This window comes from Pristis pectinata, chromosome 1 (assembly GCF_009764475.1).
Source record: "Pristis pectinata isolate sPriPec2 chromosome 1, sPriPec2.1.pri, whole genome shotgun sequence".
Taxonomy (NCBI): Eukaryota; Metazoa; Chordata; class Chondrichthyes; order Rhinopristiformes; family Pristidae; genus Pristis; species Pristis pectinata.
Window position 1 is genome coordinate 107,324,057 of NC_067405.1, and position 21,536 is coordinate 107,345,592.

At 42.8% G+C, this 21,536-nt stretch overlaps 1 protein-coding gene across 3 annotated transcripts in view; it reads right to left on the reverse strand.

Moving 5' to 3' along the window:
• mipol1 (mirror-image polydactyly 1) overlaps positions 1-21,536 on the reverse strand; it is a 225,614-nt gene that overhangs the window by 175,303 nt on the left and 28,775 nt on the right. The window lies entirely within an intron of this gene.

A 21,536-nucleotide genomic window follows, 5' to 3' on the forward strand; every position in this document is an offset into this window, starting at 1 on the left:
ACTCCCTATACTCTCAAGACTGCGTGGCCAGATTCTGCTCTAACTCCATCTACAAGTTTGCAGATGATACCACTGTAGTGGGCCATATCTCAAATAATGATGAGTCGGAGTACAGGAAGGAAATAGAGAGCTTAGCGACATGGTGTCATGACAACTTTTCCCTCAATGTTAGCAAAACAAAAGAGCTGGTCATTGATTTCAGGAAAGGGGGCGGTGCACATGCACCTGCCTACGTCAATGGTGCTGAGGTCAAGAGGGTTGAGAGATTCAAGTTCCTGGGAGTGAACATCACCAACAGCCTGCCCTGGTCAAATCACATAGACGCCACAGCCAAGAAAGCTCACTAGTGCCTCTACTTCCTCAGGAGGCTCAAGAAATTTGGCATGTCCTCTTGACACTCACCAACTTTTATTGATGCACCTGTAGTGGTTACTACCGCGGAATAAAACAAGACGCTAGTCGGAGGATTGCCGAACAAGAACTGGTTTATTTTCCCGCCTTGCGCGGGCCCTTTAAGGGAGACTGTTCCCGCCCAATGAAACCGGCAATGACGTAAGTATTACGTCATCAAGACTTTCCCGTGCGCGGGTTCTCCCCGTCGCTCGGAAAGACGAGGCCCGCCACCATCTTGGGCCTCGTCGCTCCGACGCCGCGCGACCCGACTGCCGAGCCGGTTCACCCGACTAAACGGTGAGTCGCCACACAACCCCCCCACCAGAACCGGCAATACAGTCCCCAAGGTCCGTGGGCTGTGCCAGCTGCCGCTTAGGGGGGCGGCCTCTGCGTCGCGGCGTTGCAACCTCGACAGGTTGTTGCAGATCCAAATGGGCCGGTTTGAGGCGGTCCGCCGTGAAAACCTGTTCCCTGCCTCCAATGTCCAAAATAAAGGTGGATCCGTTATTCCGTATGACTCGGAACGGTCCCTCATATGGTCGTTGCAATGGCGCCCGAGGTGTGCCCCTGCGAACGAAAACAAACTTATAGTCCCGTAGTTCCTTGGGCTGGCAGGATGGGGCTTGACCGTGCCGTGAGGTGGGAATCGGGGCCAAGTTGCCAAGCTTCTCGTGCAGTCTTTGCAGGACTGCTGGGGGTTGTTCCCCTTGGTCCCGAAGGGCAGGTATGAAATCCCCGGGGACAACTAGGGGCGCCCCGTACACAAGCTCAGCTGACGAAGCGCGGAGGCCTTCTTTGGGGGCAGTGCGTATGCCGAGCAGGACCCAAGGCAGCTCGTCAACCCAGTTAGGACCCTTCAGGCGGGCCATCAAGGCTGATTTCAGATGGCGGTGAAAACGTTCCACCAACCCGTTTGATTGAGGATGGTAGGCCGTGGTGGTGTGCAGCTGCATCCCTAGCAGGTTCGCTAATGCAGCCCAGAGACTGGAAGTAAATTGGGTGCCTCTGTCTGAAGTGATGTGGGCCGGAACACCAAAACGTGAGACCCAAGTTGTGAGCAGTGCCCGGGCGCAGGAATCAGTTGTGATGTCAGTCAGGGGGGTTGCCTCAGGCCACCTCGTGAACCTGTCCACGATGGTAAGGAGGTACCGGGCTCCTCTTGAAACCGGCAGAGGGCCCACGAGGTCGACGTGTATGTGGTCGAACCTCCTACGGGTAGGCTCGAACTGCTGTGGTGGGACCTTGGTGTGTCGCTGGATTTTTGACGTCTGGCAGTGCGGACAAGTCCTGGCCCACTCACTGACCTGTTTGCGCAGGCTATGCCAGACAAACTTGCTGGCGACCAGTCGGATGGTAGATCTGATGGACGGGTGCGCCAACCCATGTACCGAGTCAAAAACGCGTCTCCGCCAGGCTGCAGGGACTATAGGGCGGGGCTGACCAGTCGCAACATCGCAAAGTAGGGTCCGCTGACCTGGACCAACCAAGAAATCTCGGAGCTGCAGACCCGAGACTGCGGTTCTGTAGCTGGGCAGTTCGTCGTCGGCTTGCTGTGCGTCAGCTAGGGCCGTGTAGTCGACACCCAAGGATAGGTTGTGGATGGTTGGTCTGGAAAGTGCATCAGCAACGACATTATCCTTTCCGGAGACATGTTGGATGTCAGTTGTGAATTCGGAAATGTAGGATAAATGTCTCTGCTGACGAGCGGACCAGGAATCGGAGACTTTGGAGAAGGCAAAGGACAGAGGCTTATGATCGGTGAAAGCGGTGAAAGGCCTGCCTTCTAGAAAGTATGGGAAATGCCGGACCGCCAGATACAGTGCTAGAAGTTCCCGATCAAAAGCGCTGTACTTCAGTTCGGGCGGTCTAAGGTGCTTGCTGAAAAATGCCAAGGGTTGCCAGCGGCCTTCGAGTAGCTGTTCCAGTACCCCACCCACTGCGGTGTTGGACGCGTCTACCGTGAGGGCAGTCGGGACGTCAGTCCTAGGGTGTACAAGCATCGTGGCGTCTGCCAGGGCGTCTTTGGCCTTAACGAAAGCAGCCGCAGCCTCGTCAGTCCAGGTGATGTCCTTGCCCTTACCAGCCAGCAGCGAGAACAGAGGGCGCATGATACAGGCTGCTGCAGGGATGAACCGATGGTAAAAGTTGACCATCCCAAGGAATTCCTGTAGGCCTTTGACTGTGTCGGGGCGGGCAAAATGGCGGATAACGTCCACCTTGGCGGGTAGAGGTGTTGCCCCGTCGCTGGTGATTTTGTGGCCGAGGAAATCGATAGAGTCAAGTCCGGATTGGCACTTGGACGGGTTGATCGTGAGGCCGAAATCGCGGAGGCGGGAATACAGCTGGCAGAGGTGGGAAAGGTGTTCCTGGCGGTTACGGCTGGCGATCAGTATGTCATCTAAGTAAATGAACACGAAATCCAGGTCTCGGCCTACCGCGTCCATCAGCCGCTGGAAGGTCTGCGCGGCGTTCTTAAGGCCGAATAGCATCTGAAGGAATTCGAACAGGCCGAATGGGGTGATAATTGCAGTTTTGGGGACGTCATCCGGATGGACCGGGATTTGGTGGTATCCCCTAACGAGGTCCACTTTGGAAAAGATGCGGGCCCCGTGTAAGTTCGCTGCGAAGTCCTGGATGTGAGGGATGGGATAGCGGTCCGGGGTGGTGGCGTCATTCAGCCTGCGGTAGTCGCCGCAGGGCCTCCACCCTCTGGTGGCTTTGGGGACCATGTGCAGGGGGGAGGCCCAGGGGCTGTCTGACCTGCGAACAATCCCCAGCTCCTCCATGTGACGGAACTCTTCCTTTGCCAGGCGGAGCTTGTCTGGAGGTAATCGTCGTGCTCGGGCATGAAGGGGTGGCCCTGTAGTAATGGTGTCGTACCCCGTGTTTTGGCCTAGAATTTGTAAACGAATGTGCCAAAATTGATGGGAATTCGGCTAGGAGCTTGGCGAAATTGTCGCCAGAAAGGGAAATGGAGTCCAGGCGCGGAGCTGGTGGGGTGATTTCTCCCAGGGGATAGGTCTGGAGAGTGCTAGAGTGGACTAACCGCTTCCTTCGCAGGTCGACTAACAGGTTGTGGGTCCAAAGGAAATCGGCTCCTAGGAGTGGTCGGGCGACGGTGGCAAGGGTAAAGGTCCAGGTAAAACGGCTGCCGCCAAATTGTAATTGAAGTGTACAGGTGCCGAAAGACCGTATCGTTGTACCGTTGGCGGCATTGAGTAGAGGACCTGGTGGCCTGGCACGAGTGTCGCGGCCGGTCGGGGGCAAAATACTGACCTCCGCTCCAGTATCAATGAGGAAACGCCGTCCAGATTTCTTGTCCTGAACGAAGAGGAGGCTCTGTCGGTGGCCAGCTACCGTAGCCATCAGCGGCGGCTGGCCCTGGCGTTTCCCTGAAACTTGCAGGGTGGGCGGCATCGACGGGCCTCCGCAGCCCACCTCTGATGGTAGAAGCACAGCTGGTCACCCGTGTCGTCGTCTGCGTTCCTGGGGCGTGGCTGCTCGGTTGCTGGGGCCGGGCGAGGCGGGCGTTGGGCTCGCGGCCTGGTGATTTGACTGACGGACGAACCGCTCTCGCGCTTGGCCCTCCACAGAACATCTGTCCGGGCGGCCACCTCACGGGGGTTGCTGAAGTCGGCGTCAGCTAACAACAAGTGGATGTCATCGGGGAGCTGTTCGAGGAAGGCCTGTTCGAACATCAGGCATGCTTGTGTCCCTCAGCCAATGCCAGCATCTCATTCATTAGGGCAGATGGGGATCTGTCCCCCAGGCCATCCAGATGAAGCAGGCGGGCGGTACGCTCACGACGGGAGAGGCCGAAGGTCCTAATCAAAAGGTCTTTGAAAGCCGGGTACTTATCTTCCTCCGGAGGCGACTGGATGAAGTCTCCAACCTGGGCAGCTGTCTCTTGGTCCAGAGAGCTAACCACATGGTAGTACTTCGTGGAGTCGGAGGTGATCTGCCGAAGGTGGAATTGCGCTTCGGCCTGGTCAAACCAGACACTGGGCCGAAGTGTCCAAAAGGTGGGCAGCTTGAGGGCCACTGCGTTGGCTGCTGCACTGCCGTCCATTGCGCGGGTCCAAAAGCCGTTTGGACCGTCGGGGTCACCAATGTAGCGGTTGCTACCGCGGAATAAAACAAGACGCTAGTCGGAGGATTGCCGAACAAGAACTGGTTTATTTTCCCGCCTTGCGTGGGCCCTTTAAGGGAGACTGTTCCCACCCAATGAAACCGGCAATGACATAAGTATTACGTCATAAAGACTTTCCCGCGCGCGGGTTCTCCCCGTCGCTCGGAAAGACAAGGCCCGCCGCCATCTTGGGCCTCATTGCTCCGATGCCCCGCGACCCGACTGCTGAGCCGGTTCGCCCGACTAAACGGCGAGTCGCCACACACCATAAAAGAAGATACAGGAACTTGAGGGCACATACCATCAGGCTCATGGACAGCTTCCATCCCATGGTGATAAGACTATTGAATGGTTCCCTTATATGATGAGATGGACTCTTGACCTCACAATCTACCTTATTATGACCTTGCACATTATTGTCTACCTGCACTGCACTTCCTCTGTAGCTATGTCAGTTTAATCTGTATTCTGTGATTGTTTTTACCCCATACTACCTCAATGCACTGTGTAATGAATTGATCCATATGGATGGTATTCAAGACAAGTTTTTCACTGTACCTTGGTACAAGTGACAATAATACACCAATTCTAATAATGCAAGGTTCTTGTTATGATTACATGACTCAATAAAAAGCTACAGAAAGCACATTTTCTGATTGGAGACAGTTTATTGAATTGTTAGTAATTTCTATGATATTGCAGCAGCTCCTGCTCTATTTTATATTCTACTGCTCTTATCATTTTTTGGGTATTGCAATACAAAACTAACACAGTGAAAATCTCATCGTAATTTGATGTTACGGATCTTATGAAATCTTAAAATATTTCTCATACATTCTTTTGCTTCACTTAAATATTATGCAAGTGGTCATTACTGAGTGTTACACAACTGGAAATAAACAAGAAACATGTACATAGTAATGAGTCATTCCATTGATTTTCACAGAAGGAAGTCACTTGCTCAATATGTCAGTACTGGAGCAAATCATAGATAATTACCATGATGATCAGTTTTATCCCATAATCTTAACTCCAATTCAAGTCTTTAAGTGGTAGTATCAGCCTCTACTCATTTAGCAGGGCATTCTATGCTACAACAGCTTTATACAAGTGTTTCCATAAATCACCATTTACCAACTGATGCATTTCATTCAAACTTCACTGCTCAAGTTGAAATATCTCAAGTCTCTTTTCAAGATTAGTTTCCCCACATGAGGCATCAATGGATGAATGTTGTTGTATACTTGGAAGAGCTTTAATAATTTTTCCACATTGGGCCACCCAAAATGGAAGATGATACTTCATCTGTAGCTGAATTATTTCATTCTGGTAATTTTGCACAGAATGTTACAATTTATGAAATTGAAAATACTTGCAACAATTTGTGGGTTTACCTACATACATGAGCAATTGTGGAGAATTGTGTTTTAAGATCTATTACTGTTCATCGGCTCACGCCCTTCAGCTTTATGCTCTCAAGCATTTTTCTATGGGGTTACATTTGTTATCCTCATTTTTCCTCCTAAAATTCATTTCAAGGCTTTTTTTTTCAGCTTTAGCACTAGTAATTTTCAGGACTCTCACTGCAAATGCCAAGGTCCCAACTTTATGGTTAAGTATCCAAGCACCAATTTCCTGGAAGAGTATTAATTTGCCAAGAGTTCCCAGCATTTACACAGGGGAAAATTATACTTCTAGATACCAAGCCAGTTTAGACATTGCCCAGTATTCCCTAGGTCAAACATTTGAAAAGGGACTGTAGAACTGTAGGGTGCATCATATGTGGTGTATGTAAGCACTTAATGTATTTATTTTTTAGAAAGATAGTAATTTTAAATGGCAGCTTTGACAGCTGCTGAGCTTTGGGGTGGGTGTTAACTGGCTGCTAAAGCCATAGTCAGCACAGTAGCAATCTGTGCAGGGAGAAACCTCGCATTGTGGTGGTCATCAATCAACTAGGAGCCAACCTAACAGTAGAAGACTGCCCTTTTCTGCAAAGAATGCAGGCCACCAGAGTGAATAGTTGGATTTGTACTTGTGTTAGCTTGAAACCAAAATGTATGCACGTTCTGAAAAGGAGTTTAACTAATTAGCTGCTCTTAATGGTCATATCAAAACTTGTTACTTCAGATGTACTGCTTTCCCAGAAATTAGGAAAGGAAGCATCTTTGGCAAATATTGTTTAAAATAAATTGTTCCTTAGATACAAGAATGGGTGATACAAGATGGACCAGATATCCCCACTGTCTGCATTCTCCAACCATATTTTTCATTCCCCCTAAGAGTTCTGATGAAAGATCATTGATTTGAAATGTTAACTGTTTCTCTCTCCACAGATGGATGTCTAACCTGCTAAGAATATGTATCATTTTCAGTTTTACTTACAAAGTTTCACTATCTGCAATATTTTCTACTCTCAAATATTTCCTTTCAGTACCATTTTGAGTGAGCCTCAATGAAAAACAAATGATTTTATTTTTAACATATACCAAAATAGGCACATACACAATACCTCCCAAAATTTAACTATTTGAATAAATATTTATAAATTTAACTATTTGAATAACTTATAAACTATTATTGATGATAGATGCATATCACATTTTTCTACTAAGATCAATCAAATACATTACCAAACTAAAATATATAAAAGGTGCAATTATTTACACATAGCTTTAAACCTATTGGGATTTTCATTTTCTGTAAATATAGTAATACTACAATTCTTTTCAAAACTTGCATTATACAATTAGAGGCATTTATTCAAAATACCATGCAAGGTTCAATGTTCTCACATTCAATACATAATGCAACATGGCTGCTATATTTGTCATATGGAATGTACTTTTGGGTGGCATGAACCAAATGCTTTATATCTATAGATAGAAAACAGTACAACCAGGAAACAAGGATTTGCAAAGCACTGGTGAATTGCTTAGTTTTGTGACATGTGCTGAGGTACAGTGAACAAACTTCATTTTGCATACCATCCATACAGATCATTTCATCACATCAGTACATTGAGGCAGTACAAGGGAAAAAGCACTAACAGACTGCAGAGTAGTGATACAGTTACTGAGAAAGTGCAGTGCAGGCAGACAATAAGGTGCAAGCTCACGACAAGGTAGATTGTGAGGTCGAAAGTCTATTTTATCGTACAAGAGGTCTGTTCAATAGTCATTGCTAATTATTTATTTGGTTAATATTAGTACCTTTGAAGTAAATTTGCAATTTTTGGATAACAGCACTGCTTACTTTTATAAGCACTATTATGCAAAATTATTTATTGTAAAGCACTTTATTGAAATCCACAAATTGTTTTTTTTCCAAAGATGTATTCATTTTTTTCAAGCACTTGGCTATCACTGGCGAAGACAGCTTTTACTGCTCATCCTTAATTGCTCAAGAATGTGGTGTTTTTTTTGAATGGCTGCAGTCCTTCTGGTGAGGTATTCCCACAGTGTTATTGGTGAGGGAAGTCCCTGGATTTAAACCAAGTGATAATGAAGGAATGGTGTTATCTCCAAGATTTAGAGTGAAGTACATAAGTGGTGATGTACTCATGCAAATAAAGCCCTTATCTTCAGTGGTGGAGGTCACAAGTTTGGGGATAGTTTAGGCAAGTAACTGCAGTGCATTTTTCAGATGGTACACACTGCAACCACTGTGCTGTGGTAGTGGAGGCAAACAATGTATAGGGTGGAAAATGGGGACCAATCAAGCAGACTAATATGTTTCTTTGATGGGTGTTGAGCTTCTTTAGTCACTGAAGCTGCAGATCATTTTGACAGGTGGACTGTATTCTGTGACAGTGTTGTATTGTGCCTTGTGGAGAGGCTTTGCAGTGTCATGAGGCAAGTGCCTTGCCTTTGACCTGCTTTCATAACCATGATATTTATGAGGTTCCATTGAATCTCTTGTCTGCAGTGACCCCAGGATGCTAATGGTAGGGACTTACTGATGCCATTGAGATTCACAGGTTGCTGGCTTGATTCTCTTTTGTTGGTATGGTCATAGTTCTGGAATTTAACTGGCACACGTCAAGTGTGGTACTTTGATGCAAAGTTGAATGTGGTCTGAGTCTTGCTGCATGCAAACATGCACTGTTTCTTCTGGCAAGGAGCTGTGATGGGAATTGAACAATGTGCAATCATCAGTAAACATATACACTTCTGATTTTACGATAGAAGGAAGGGCATTGATGAAACAGCTGAGGAACTCCTGCAATGATGTCCTGCTATTAATACCAATATTAATTTATTTGTAAATTAACTTAGTAGGATGATGTGCATTTTGAAAGTAGGCTTAACCAGGAGAAGAGCAAAACTGAGCTCATTTTCATTTGTCAAAAAAAACTGTTCTGCTGTATCACATCCATAGCTGATGGATGTCAACACGGATATACAATGACCGACTCCATTGTGATATTAAAATTTCAACTTTATTAATTTCAGAGTGTACTGTGAATAAACAAAAACTATCAGCTTTCACTAGCCCTCTCTCCTCTGAAACTACTGCATTGTCAGATTATTCCAAAGAATATGCAGCCTCATTGCTTACTCTGTATAATGCTTATGAAGGAGCCTCCCTTGCATCTTCAGTGGACTTTTCTGCACTCTGAACTCCCAGTTTAGCTCAGCCTCCACCAAACACCATCTATCTTGCTGGATAGCATGGAGATGGACTATAGGTTCAGAGACATTGTAGAGAACCATGGGGACCATGTGGAAGGAGACAAAAGAAAGGCTTATTACTCAAGATATCAACGGAGAACCCATCCTCAGGAGGTCTTGCCAAATAAGTGTCAAAGCAGGTTTAGTTTCACAAAGTCAGTTCTCACACAGAGATCTCAAATACAGATTCACTACATTTCCAGTGAACATCAGGTCATGATCATTCTCAGCTTCTTTGCCTCAGGATCATTCCCGGCTGCTACTGCTGATTTCTGCCACATCTGTTTCTTGCTCACTGCAGCACTAGGGAGGTTATCCAAGCCCCATACTCTGGAAGAGAAGATTTCATCTAATTTCCCATAGCCAATTCAAGCAGGCAGTGTGGGCATATACAATGCATGGATGTTCACTTTGTTGCAGACATCCCTCAGAGGCACAAATATAGTCAAAAAGCAAACTGCAGATGCCAGAAATCTGAAATAAAAACAAAAGCTCTGCAGGTCAGCCAACATTTGTTGAGAATATTGTTCAGATGAAAGATTATTGACCTGAAATATTAACTTGCTTCTCTCTCCTCACCCTCAAAGGCTGCCTGACCTGCGAAAGTAAACCCGCATTTTCTGTTTTTAAATGTATGTGTGGCATTGCTCCATGCAGATGTTCCACCAAAAGTGCCTGGTGATGGCCCTGGAGACTCTCCAGGGGACATGCTCTTTGTGCAAGGCGGCCCCATCAGAAGTGTTTGCCAGCAGTTTGACCAGCTTCCTGCAAGCATCTGGGAGCATTCTACCTCCCCTCTCCCATCACTGCAGCACCCATGCTCAAGTTCACAGCTGCAAAGCTAAGTTGAGGAAGCTGTGAGATCCTACAATAAGTCATAACAACAGTGCATGCTGAAAATGGCAGTACAGCGTTACAACATGAAACCCAACAAAACTGCTTTGGAAGATGTTGATGTTTATCAAACTTTTAAAAAGTGCTAGGGGGGAACATAATCAGTAAAAAGGGTTAAATGATATTTTAATTAATTTTTTTTTCATACTCAAGACGTCAAATATGTTTTTTTTAAATTGCATTTATCCTCTATGAATGAACAGTTTATATTACACAGTAATTGAATCACAGGACTGCAGTTGCTAGAATCTGAAATAAAACCAGAAATACTCAGCAGGCCAGGCAGCAACTGAGGAGTAAGATGCCAAGTTAACATTTGAAGTCAATGGCTCATCTGAGCTGGAAAAAGGTGAGAAACTGAGTGTGTTTTGAATTGCAGCCAGGAGAGGGATGCAGAGAACAAAGGAAATGTCTATGATAGGGCAGAGACTGTGGTTGTCCAGATGACAATTGCCTTTGGTGCCTTTTGATTAATCATAAATGATCCATCAGGAGGAGTTTACAGTGATGAATGAAGGCAGTTAGAGAAAAACAAACTACTTGCTGGAACTGAGAGTGCTAAGTGTCCCCAGCATTTTCTGTTTTTATTTCAGATTTTCAAGTTCTGCAGTTTTTTGATTTTTATTTAAAATGGTATAGGTGGATGACCTTGTGTCTGAACTGGCCAGTTCTGACACAAACAGGAAAGGCTGGTTTTCTGAAACTATTGATCCTAATCAGGTCAAGGTCTGAAACATGCCTAGATACATTGAGCTTATGTTGGGCTTGGCTGGAACAGTGGAAGAGGCCAAAGGCAGGTCAGACTGAAAGCAGGATGGAAAATTAAAGTGGCAGGTAACTGGAAGCACAGACTCACCCTTGTATGATGATGAACTGAGGAGTTCAGCAAAGCAGTCATCCAATTTGCATTTGGTTTATCCAATGTAAGGGTGACCACATCAGATGCTGCCTGATCTGCCTAGTATGTCCAGGATTTTCCCGTTTTTAATTTAACATCAGGTAGAAACACATTTATCTGGAACAACAGAACTTATGAAAACTAAGGAACTTTTAAATAGCTTACTTCATAACATAATAAGTTATAAACATCTTTGTAATACCCGAGTGTGCCATTTTTATTCCAATTTTGTGTGATTTACCACTGCCAGAAGAGAAACAGTTGTGACTGTCCACATGCTTATATATTGCAGTCAAAAGAGTTTTATATAGTGGTTCCTGGTTTTAAACTCAATTTCAGAAAATTAAAGTTGCCAATATATTGTGTCACTTTCACTTGGTTAACCTAGATGCGACATGATTAAATTTTAAGAACCAGGTAACTTTTTTTAAGAAAAAAAGAGAATTAATCTTAATAGCTTCTCCTTCCAGAGGCTCTGGAAATCAATCCATGGGAGTAATTTATATATTTTGGTTGCAAATTATTTTATAATAGAAGTTGGAACTGTTCAATTTTTACTTCAGTTACCTTTGTATGCATTTAGAAAGAACACAAGAAAATAGGATGAGTAGGCTACATGGCCTCTACATTGAACAGCAGGGCAAGCTTAATCTTAGCTGATCTACCCTAGACCTCAGCTCCTCCGTGCCAGATCCCCATAGTCCTCCATCTCCTGATCTTTCAAAGATTCAGAAGTATTGGAAGTAGAGCTAACTAATGAGCTAGCCTCCACACCTCTGAGGGGTAAAGAATTCTATGAGCAGAAATTACTACAAACTTTAGTTTTAAATGAGCAGGCCCTCATCTTGAAACCACATAAGAAATAGGAGCAGGAGGTGACCATCTGTCCCATTGAGCCTGCTCCACCATTCAATAAGATCAAGGCTGATCTGGCTGTGGACTCACCTCCACCTACCTGCCTTTTCCCCATAACCCTTAATTCCCCTAATGTGCAAAAATCTATCTAACTGTGTCTTAAATATATTTAATGAGGTAGCCTCCACTACTTCCCTGGGCAGAGAATGCCCCAGAGTCACTCCTCTCTGGGAAAAGCAATTCCTCCTCATCTCAGTCCTAAATCTACTCCCCCAAATCTTGAGGCTATGTGCCCTAGTTCTAGTCTCACTTACCAGTGGAAACATCTTTCCTGCTTCTATCTTATCTATCCCTTTCATAATTTTGAACATCCACTTGTTCAAGATACTCCCACAAGTGAAATGATCTGAACATCTACCCTGTCTTGCCCACTTAAAATCTTGTATCTTTCCAATCAAAGAATGCGGGGTGATCTTAAACTCCAAAGAATACAGACACACCTGTTCAGCCTTGCTTAATACAATAATCTTCTCATCTATGGAATTAGCCTGTAGAGTCCTTTCTGGACTACCTCCAAAACTAGCAAAGGTTTTCTTAAGTAAGCAGACCAAAAATGTGTGTGGTGGCCCAGGTGTGGCCTCACCAACATCTTGTACAATTGTAACAGAACCTCCATATTTCTAGACTCTAACTCCTTTGCAATTAAGGCCGATATGCCATTTGCCCTTTTAATTATTTGCTACACTTGCTACTAACTTTAATTCATGCACAAGAAAACCTATATTCCTCTATACGTCACTCACTTGCAGTCTTTTTCCATGACATAATATGGCTTTTGATTCTTCTCAAAGTTTGTGCTAAACCACCCAAACCCTAGTCATTCAAGTTAAGACATTAGCACCACCCAAAAAGACTTGATTTCTTTTTAAATAACACTTTTCATGACATCTGCATATCCTAATCACTTCACAGTTATAAAATATTCCTGAAGTTAAACATTGGTGTACTGTGGAAAAAAAATGTAACAATTTTCAGTCAGCAGGCATCTTTAAACTGCAATGTGATGACCAATTTTTTTTGTGTGATGTTGATTGACAAATAAATATTAGCCAAGATACTAAAAAAAATCTCCCCTGCCAGCCTTTGAAATATGCCAATAATCTACAAGAACAGACAATGCATTTGAAAAGACAGCACTAAATTTTTGGACTCAAGTCTGTTATGGGACTCAAATCCATAATCTTCAGATTGTGAGGAAACAGTACTACCAAATGAGTCAAAATTGAAAACAAAGAATTCACAGAAGTACACCTGCTCCATTGCTACTTTGCCCTCGAGTTACAAAAGTTAATGTTTTGTGCATCAAGCATGCAGGGTCTCAACCCCAAACATTGACAATTCCTCTCCCCTCCCCCAAAGATGCTGCTTGACCCGAGTTCCTTCAGCACATTGTTGGTTGCTCCAGATTTCAACAACTGCAGTCTTGTGTCTCCAGTACTCTTTGCATAATACAAAGCTACACTCAAGTCATTTGACTAATATATATATATATAAAATACATACACACACACAAAAGTCTCAACATACAAGTCAGTGTGTTATAACACCGTATTGAAAACGTTTAAAATAAAAAGTCGGGTTAAAAATAAATATTTAAAATAGTCAAGCAGGCTGCATGACATCAGTGATAAAATAAATATCTATTACTTAAATCTTACCTAGAGGCCACCAATGTCACTTTCCCCCTTTTTATTCCACTTTGGTCTCCATGTACCATTTCTACATCCCCCTTTCCTCCCTCAAGCTCTCTTTTATCCCATCATTTGTAGCTTTTCTTATTCTACATTCCCCTTGTACCTTATTTACTCAGCTGCTAAATCTCAGCTTTTGTTAAATTTGCAATGTAGCAAGATGGCAGCCTTGATGCATTGAATTGTTAACATTGGAGCCTGAGCAGGAAGAGATTGCTCAGGAAAAGCAGGAGTAAAAGTACGAGAAAGAAATTATGGGGGCTGACAGTGTAATGAAAGTTTGAGAGGGATGTGTGGGCAGGTAATGGTAAATAAGTAAATTGCTTTGCATAGCTGCTGAGAGGGGGAAAGAGGTAGGTGTCTGGTTAGAAAGGCTTCTTGATTGAATTGGCTCAGAATCTAGATCTAGTGATCTAAAAAAAACATCTGGTGCAACTTGGAACTACTGCAACATTCAGAGATGAGCAAGGAGTGCAAGAGATTTGTAGCAAAGGTGGGATCAAGGTCAAGAAATAAGAGAGAAGAACATGAGAACTGGTCTGTAAAGTCAAAATCAGAAGTGAATGGACCAGATTGTGGAAGAAAGCAGCAATAAGGTTGCAGCAGAAAAGAGATGGGGGAGACAACCCTCCCACAACTCTGCAATTATAATGCTTTTTGCACATAAAACTTAACTCTTTGCTCTATATCTCTAAGCTCATTGTGTAAGTGTCTCTCCCATTCATCAAATCAAATATCTGCCGTGCACCACTCATTTATTTGCTTTTCGATGACTTTTCCTCTTGAACTTCCAAATAAATTTCCAACTAGCCATGAAGCTCTGATACTCTGAATGCTGCAGGAATAATTCTATTTCCTATTGGTACAAAAGGAGTGAATGGGAAGCCCAGGAAAATAGTGGGATTACTGGGAGGTTGACTGAAGAAAGCATAGGGCAGAAACCAAGCATCAGGAAAATCAAATCAGAAGAGAGGCTTGAGAAAAGGCTGAAAATCTTCATTTAGGCATTATTCAAATCATAAGTCAAAGAGTACTACAGCACAGAAACAGGCCCCTTCAGCCCACCTAGTTCATACCGACATGATCTTCTGCCTCATCCCAACTATCTGCGCCCAGACCATCTTCCTCTAAACCCCTATCATCCATGTACCTATCTAAACCTCTCTTAAATGTTACAGTTGAACCTGCATTTACCACTTCGGCTGGAAATACACAAGCAATCTCTTGATGCTAAATTTTAATATATTTTTGGATTGATAGAAATTTTCTTGCAAAAATAAGAAATTTAGGCCATTCTTCCAATGGCAAGCAGGAAGTGGTCAAAGCACTTTGGTGCAGATCCAGATTAACATTTGGGAAGCAGTAAGCATTGCTACAAGTACTGTAAAATTTCTACCAGACTCAACATCTATTTAAAAATGTGAAACGATACGACAAAGGGGATTCAATCTTTTAAACAGTGCCAACCTTTTCCTAAAATACTGAGTGCTCTGCTTTTATGTCATAAGAATCTGGGCCTAGATGCTCTCTCACAGACTTTGGTTTTCCACCTTGCGTAAGCAGTTTAATATCCAGGAGATAGAAAAGCATCACTAATTATGCTGTAGAACTTATACTAGCATGTGATCATCAATATAACTTGCATCCTGAGGGGTGCAAACATATTTCCAAGATTGCTGATGATGCAAAAACAGGCGGTTATGTGAGGAGGGAGGTGGTTGTAAAAGAGGCTTCAATGGAATATAGATAAATGAGTGGGTGAGAACATAGCAAATGAAGAATAATGTGGAGAAGTGTGAGATCATCCATTTCGGTACACAAGACAGAAAAGCAAAGTATTGTTTAAAAATGGTGAAGGAAGTTCAAAGGAACCTAGGTATCCCTGTGCATAAGTGACTGAAAGCCAACATGCAGGTGCAGCATACAATTAGGAAGGCAAATGGTACATTGGCCTTTATTACTAGATATTTGAATACATGAGTAAAGATACAAGACTACAATTATATAGGGCCTTGGTGAGATGAGTATTCCCTAGAGTTAAGACTGAGAGATCTCATTGATATTCAGAAAATTCTTACAGGGCTCAAGCATGGTGGATGCTGATGAGTGTAGAACCAAGGATCTCACACACAAGGTACAAGCAATTTGGTACTGAAAGGAAAAATTATTTCACTCAGGTTGGTGGATCTTTGAAATTCTCTACTGCAGAGAGCTATGGAGGCTTGATCATTGTTGTTCAATGAAAACAAAGATCAATAGATTTCTGGATATTTGGGGAAATCAAGGGATGGCCTGGGAAAAGACTGGCCAGGATCTTGAAGAATGCTGAAGTGTGCTTTAAGGGCCAGATGGCTTCCTTCTGCTTTTAATTCCTACATCCTTTTCCTGAACTGAACTAGTGAACAAGCAATTGTTAGCATTGCCCCCTTAACACTAATTGAGACATCCCTATTAAAAATCTTTTTTATCCATTTAAATATTTAAATCACTGGTCAAATATGGAAGGGATGTATGCATAAAAAGCAAATATTCCACCCATAAATGACTTCATGCATTGTTTAGAAGTGGTACGTACTCAATGAACACATACTCCAAACAGAACATTCATTCACTATTCTTCTAAGAAAATTTAAACTTTTAAGAAATGACGTAATAACCTTGCAGTCATCTGTAATTATGTGTTTTGAAAGCATTTACTATGGTTTTCCATAATGGTAACTAATGACTAAATTTTCAGTGTAATAGGTGAGAGCACAGTTCAGTCCACGTGTATTTAATATACAAGTGTAGCGGTTGCTACCGCGAAATGAAACAAGATGCTAGTCGAAGGATTGTCCAACAAGAACTGGTTTATTTTCCCGCCTTGCGCGGGCCTTTTAAGGGAGACTGTTCCCACCCAATGCAACCGGCAATGATGTAAGTACTACGTCATCAAGTCTTTCCCACGCGCGGGTTCTCCCCGTCGCTCGGGAAAGATGAGGCCCGCTGCCATCTTGGCCCTCGTCGCTCCGACGCCACGCAACCCGACTGCAGAGCCGGTTTGCCTGACCGGACGGTGAGTCGCTACACAAGAATGATTTCATAATAAATCCAGTTTTAACTTGTTAGTGTCTCATCCAAATGCTTCAATGTGAAATTATAAATTTAAGATAGCTGTAAGCCATAAATTTAGTAATGACCAAAATGGCTGAAAAAGTTGCATTGGATGATTTGGAAGATTATTTAATTAGAGATTATATTTCTTTAGACTTGGATGTACTACTCAAGCTGTTTGACATTTTGACACAATTGCAATTTCATTTATTGGAAATTCCTAAAATTTGAAGTCAGAAGTGAAAACTATAATGCATCTTTTGCAAGCAATGAAAAAAAAGGGAATCTTTGCTCTTAAAAAGATTTTCATTCATTAATATTCAACAATTGCATGGAAGTCTGAATAATTCTTTGTGTGACAAATGCCATGTGAAGGATGAAGAGATGACTGTTAAAGCCTTTGCAGCCTGGTCCTTTGTGAATTGAGCAATTCTTTTCTTAGGGAAACCAATTTCTGGTGAAGGTGGGATCTGTACAAACAGAATGGTTACACATAAACCAGAATGGGACCAACATCCTTGCAGACAGATTTGCTAGTGCTGTTGGGCAGGTTTAAACTGATTTAGCAGGAGAATGAGGCTCAGAATAGATGTTCAGATGGAGAGGTACAATCACCTAGAGGAGAAATAGTTAGCAAGCCCAGTTAGGAGAACAAGCAGGTAAGTGCACGTCAGGGGAATTCAAGTTGCATCTACTTTAATGCGAGGTGTCTAACTAGTAAGGTAGATGAACTCAACGCAGTATGTTATGTAGGAAAATACAATATTGTCGTCATCACTGAGATTTGGTTGAAGAGGGGCAAGACTGGAAACACAACATCCTCAGGTATAAAATATTTAGGCGACACAGAGGGAGAACTAAAAGAGGAGATAGCATTGCATTATTAATCAATGATTGCATTAGTTCAGTATTGAGAGACTATATTGTAGGAGGCTTCTCAAATGTGGCCATATGGATAGAGATCAAGAATAGGGTGTTGTCACTTTGCTGAGGGTGTATTACAGACCTCTCAACAATCAACAAGGAGGTTGAGGAACAGATATGCAGGCAGATATCAGAGAGAAGCAAAACAAAAGGGATTATAATACTTGGGGATTTTATTTTCCTGAATATTAACTGGGATTGCCTTAGCATAAAAGGCTGAGGGGTGGAATGTTCAAGAGAACTTTTTGATACACCAAGTAAATAGACCAACAAGAGAAGCACAACTATTGGACCTTATCTTGGGGAATGAAGTTGGTTGAGTGGAGGGTATGTCAATAGGGGAGCATTTTGGGAATAGTGACTACCACTGTGAGTTATGATCACTATTCCCAAAAGTGATTATGGAAAAATATATGGATGGACCAGTAATTAAGGTCTTTAATACTCGGGAAAACTAATTTCATTAACACAAGGGAAGACCTAGCTAAGGTTAACTGAGAGCATCTACTTACAGGCATAGTGGGAAGCAGTCAAAGGAGCAAGAGTTCAGGATCAACATGTTCCTGTAGGGTAAAAGACAGTGGTAACAAGTTCAGGGAACCCTGGATGTTGAAGGTTAATGAGTATTGGATAAAAGAAACACATGGTAGACATGTGAAGATAAAGATGAGTGAGGCTTGTCAGGAGTACAAAAGCACAGGGAGGTGCTTGAAATTAGAAAGATGAAGTGGGGTAATGAAATATCACAGGCAGACAGGATTAAGGTTAATCTGAAGACATTCTAGAAGTACATTAAGGGAAAAGAACCACCAGGGAAAGAGTTGGGTCCCAATAGGGCCAACAAAGGATATCACGCATGGGGCCAAAAGTATTCATTTAGGAATACTTTTCATCAGTATTTACTGAGGATACAGACTTTGTAGTTGGAGAATTTAGCAAAGGGTAAGGTGAAAGTGAAAGTCTCAATAGATAAACAGAGGTACACAATGTCTTGGTGGGATTAAAAGGTGAGTAAATCCCCAGAGCTGAATGGGATCAATCCAAGGCAAAGGAAGAGATTGCTGTGGCTACAACTGAGATTTTTGCATCTTCACTCACTAAGTGAAGCTTCACTAAGTGTAAAATTATTTTAAGTCCTGCAGGTGTAACTCAATAAGCTTCAACCAGCTGAGCAGCAGATATTTCCAGAAATCGTAAATTACTTACGAAGGCAGGCTTCAGAGTACACCAATCACTTATATTGGCTTACTTTATTGTGAGGGTAGTCAGTGAAATTCTAAACCATCAATAAATTGCATTGGATTGTTTTCATTAATACAGTAAGTAAATCTGGTACAATGTATAAGATGGTAATCTTTTTTATGTGAATATAAAGTGTAAAAAAATGTTCAATATATTAAGAAAATGAACACAAAAGGATAAATTAGCTGTAATAAAAGAAACCGGAAAAATACTCCAGAGATCTGACTATACATTATCTCTTGAATTCTACTTGGCCAACAGATCTTAAGTGTCAGGTATCTAAAGGTATCACTGCTGTCAATAAAATAAGTTTCTGTGTGCATTTTGATTTATGGAGTAACCCCTTTTAGTTCTTTAAAAACACATCGAACATGAAAAATCTGCCAAGTCATTATCCTTATCAGATTTCCATTCTGGGATGGATTGTTTAGTCACCAACCGGCAGCTGCCTGCTTTTTGGGACAGGAGAGGCAAAGTAGAGAAATGCACTGATCGACTAACTGCTGACCTTGTGATTGCCCCATGCAGCAATCAAATTGGTTGATTGCTGTTGGGCTGGGCTTCAGTGTCCCTGTGGAATCGCCCAGTCCTTGCATCAGTGCATTGTCCTTTGTTCCATTGATCCTGATAGTGTCAATGAGTTAGCATTCTGGACAGCAGGAAGAATGCAGAAGTTGGTCTCTAGTACTTACTGTGGTGCTCTACAATAATTTCAGGTATTTTGGATTCTAGAAATAGTTTTTGTTCATCTTGCTATATGATACTAATCTAAAGCTGTCAATGAATGAATATTTTTCTATAATCATCCATTTTTATTTCTCTACTTGAACCTTGCATTGTATAAAGTGATTTGGAGAATATTTTAGAGAGAACCACTTTGGCTCTGCCCAGTTCCATTGTCATTCACAATATGAACTGCATCAGATGGAACAAAGTCATGTTATTTACTTTATGTACATTGGTATTTACTACTATGTATGTTGTTAAAGATTATTTACTTCATGATTTGTAACTTCTCCTTGCAATAATGTGGCATGCAACACTGAAGCAAGGCCCTAGGGAGTAGTCAGGAACAGGGGGACCAATGCTCTGTCATTGACCACAAGAAACTGCAGAGAGTTGTGGACACAGCTCAGCACATCATGAAACCAGCCTCCCCTCCATGGACTCTGTCTATACTTCTCACTGCCTCAGTAAAACCCCACTCACGCCAGACATTGTCTTCTTCCCCCCCCAATCAGGCAGAAGATACAAAAGCCTGAAAGCATGTCCTACCGGGCTCAAGGACAGCTTCTATCCCGCTGTCATAGGACTATTGAACAGACTTTTAATGCAATAAGATGGACTCTTGACCTCACATTCTGCCTTGTTATGGCCTTGAACCTTATTGTCTGCCTGCACTCTCTCTGTAACTGTAGCACTTTATTCTATATTCTGTTATTGCTTTCCTCTAGTACTACCTCAATGCACTGTTGTGATGAAATGATCTGTATAGATGGTATGCAAAACAAAGTTTTTCCATTGTACCTCAATGACAATAATAAACCAATTTACAAGTCCAAGAGTCCCCAAGGTAAACAACACATGCAGATAAAAGATGGTAAATATGGTATACAGGATACTTGCTGACATTAGCTGGGGCACAAAATAAGAGCAGAGAGATTACTGTACAATGATACAAAACATTAGTTAGGCTACAGCTGGATTATCACGTGCAGCTCAGATCGCTACTCTATTGGACGGAAGTGGCTGCACTAGAGGAGATTCACTGGATGTTGCTCGGGATGGAGCATTTCCATGACAAGTTGAGACTGAATAGGCAGGATACTTGGAGGAATCCTGAGAAAGTGCCCCCCCCCCCCGACATCCAGAGGGTGCTTGGGATCTGGAACACACGCTGATGGAGGCAGAGACTCCATAAACATTTAAGTATCCAGATGAACATTTGAATCACAAAGGCATAGAAGGCCACAGATCAAGTGTCGACAAATGAGATGAGCATCAGATGGCGTGGTTGATGGTCAGCATGGGCATGGTGGACCAAAGGGCCCATTCCTGTGCTGTATGACAGATTCAATGACCAAGAACATGAGCACAGGCAACCTGTGTTACAGAAATTTGCCCTTATAGAATTCAATCACTGTCCAAAATTTGAGACACAGAATAACATTCACTCATGGAATTTGTGTGAAAAAATAAATAAGCAAACGCAAGATTTATTTTTCTCCAACTTGCATTTCTTGACACATGCACAGATGCAGTTTTGCATTATGGGAAAAAAAAATTTGCAATACAGATAGTTTTCCAGGAATGCGAATCTCCCTCGTAACTCAGCCTGTATGCCAATATGCGCAAAAATAAGAAAGCAGGAGCAGACTAATTCTGCCCTTGTGCCTGCTCTGCCAATCAATGAGTTATTATTGATTGTTGATCCAGATATTATATTATTGATCCAGAATTTTTTTCCTTTAAAAACACTGAGGGGAAATCTGCCTCCATTAGCTTCTCAGGTCGTGCATTCCAAATTTCCACCATCCTGAGTAAAGAGAAAATCTTCTCAGATCCCCTTTACTTATCACCTTAAACCCATGCCCTCTAGTACTAGATGCCTCCATTATGGGGAAGTTTCTCACTATCCACTTTATATTGGTAAATTGGTTTGGTAACTTGGTTTACTATTGTCA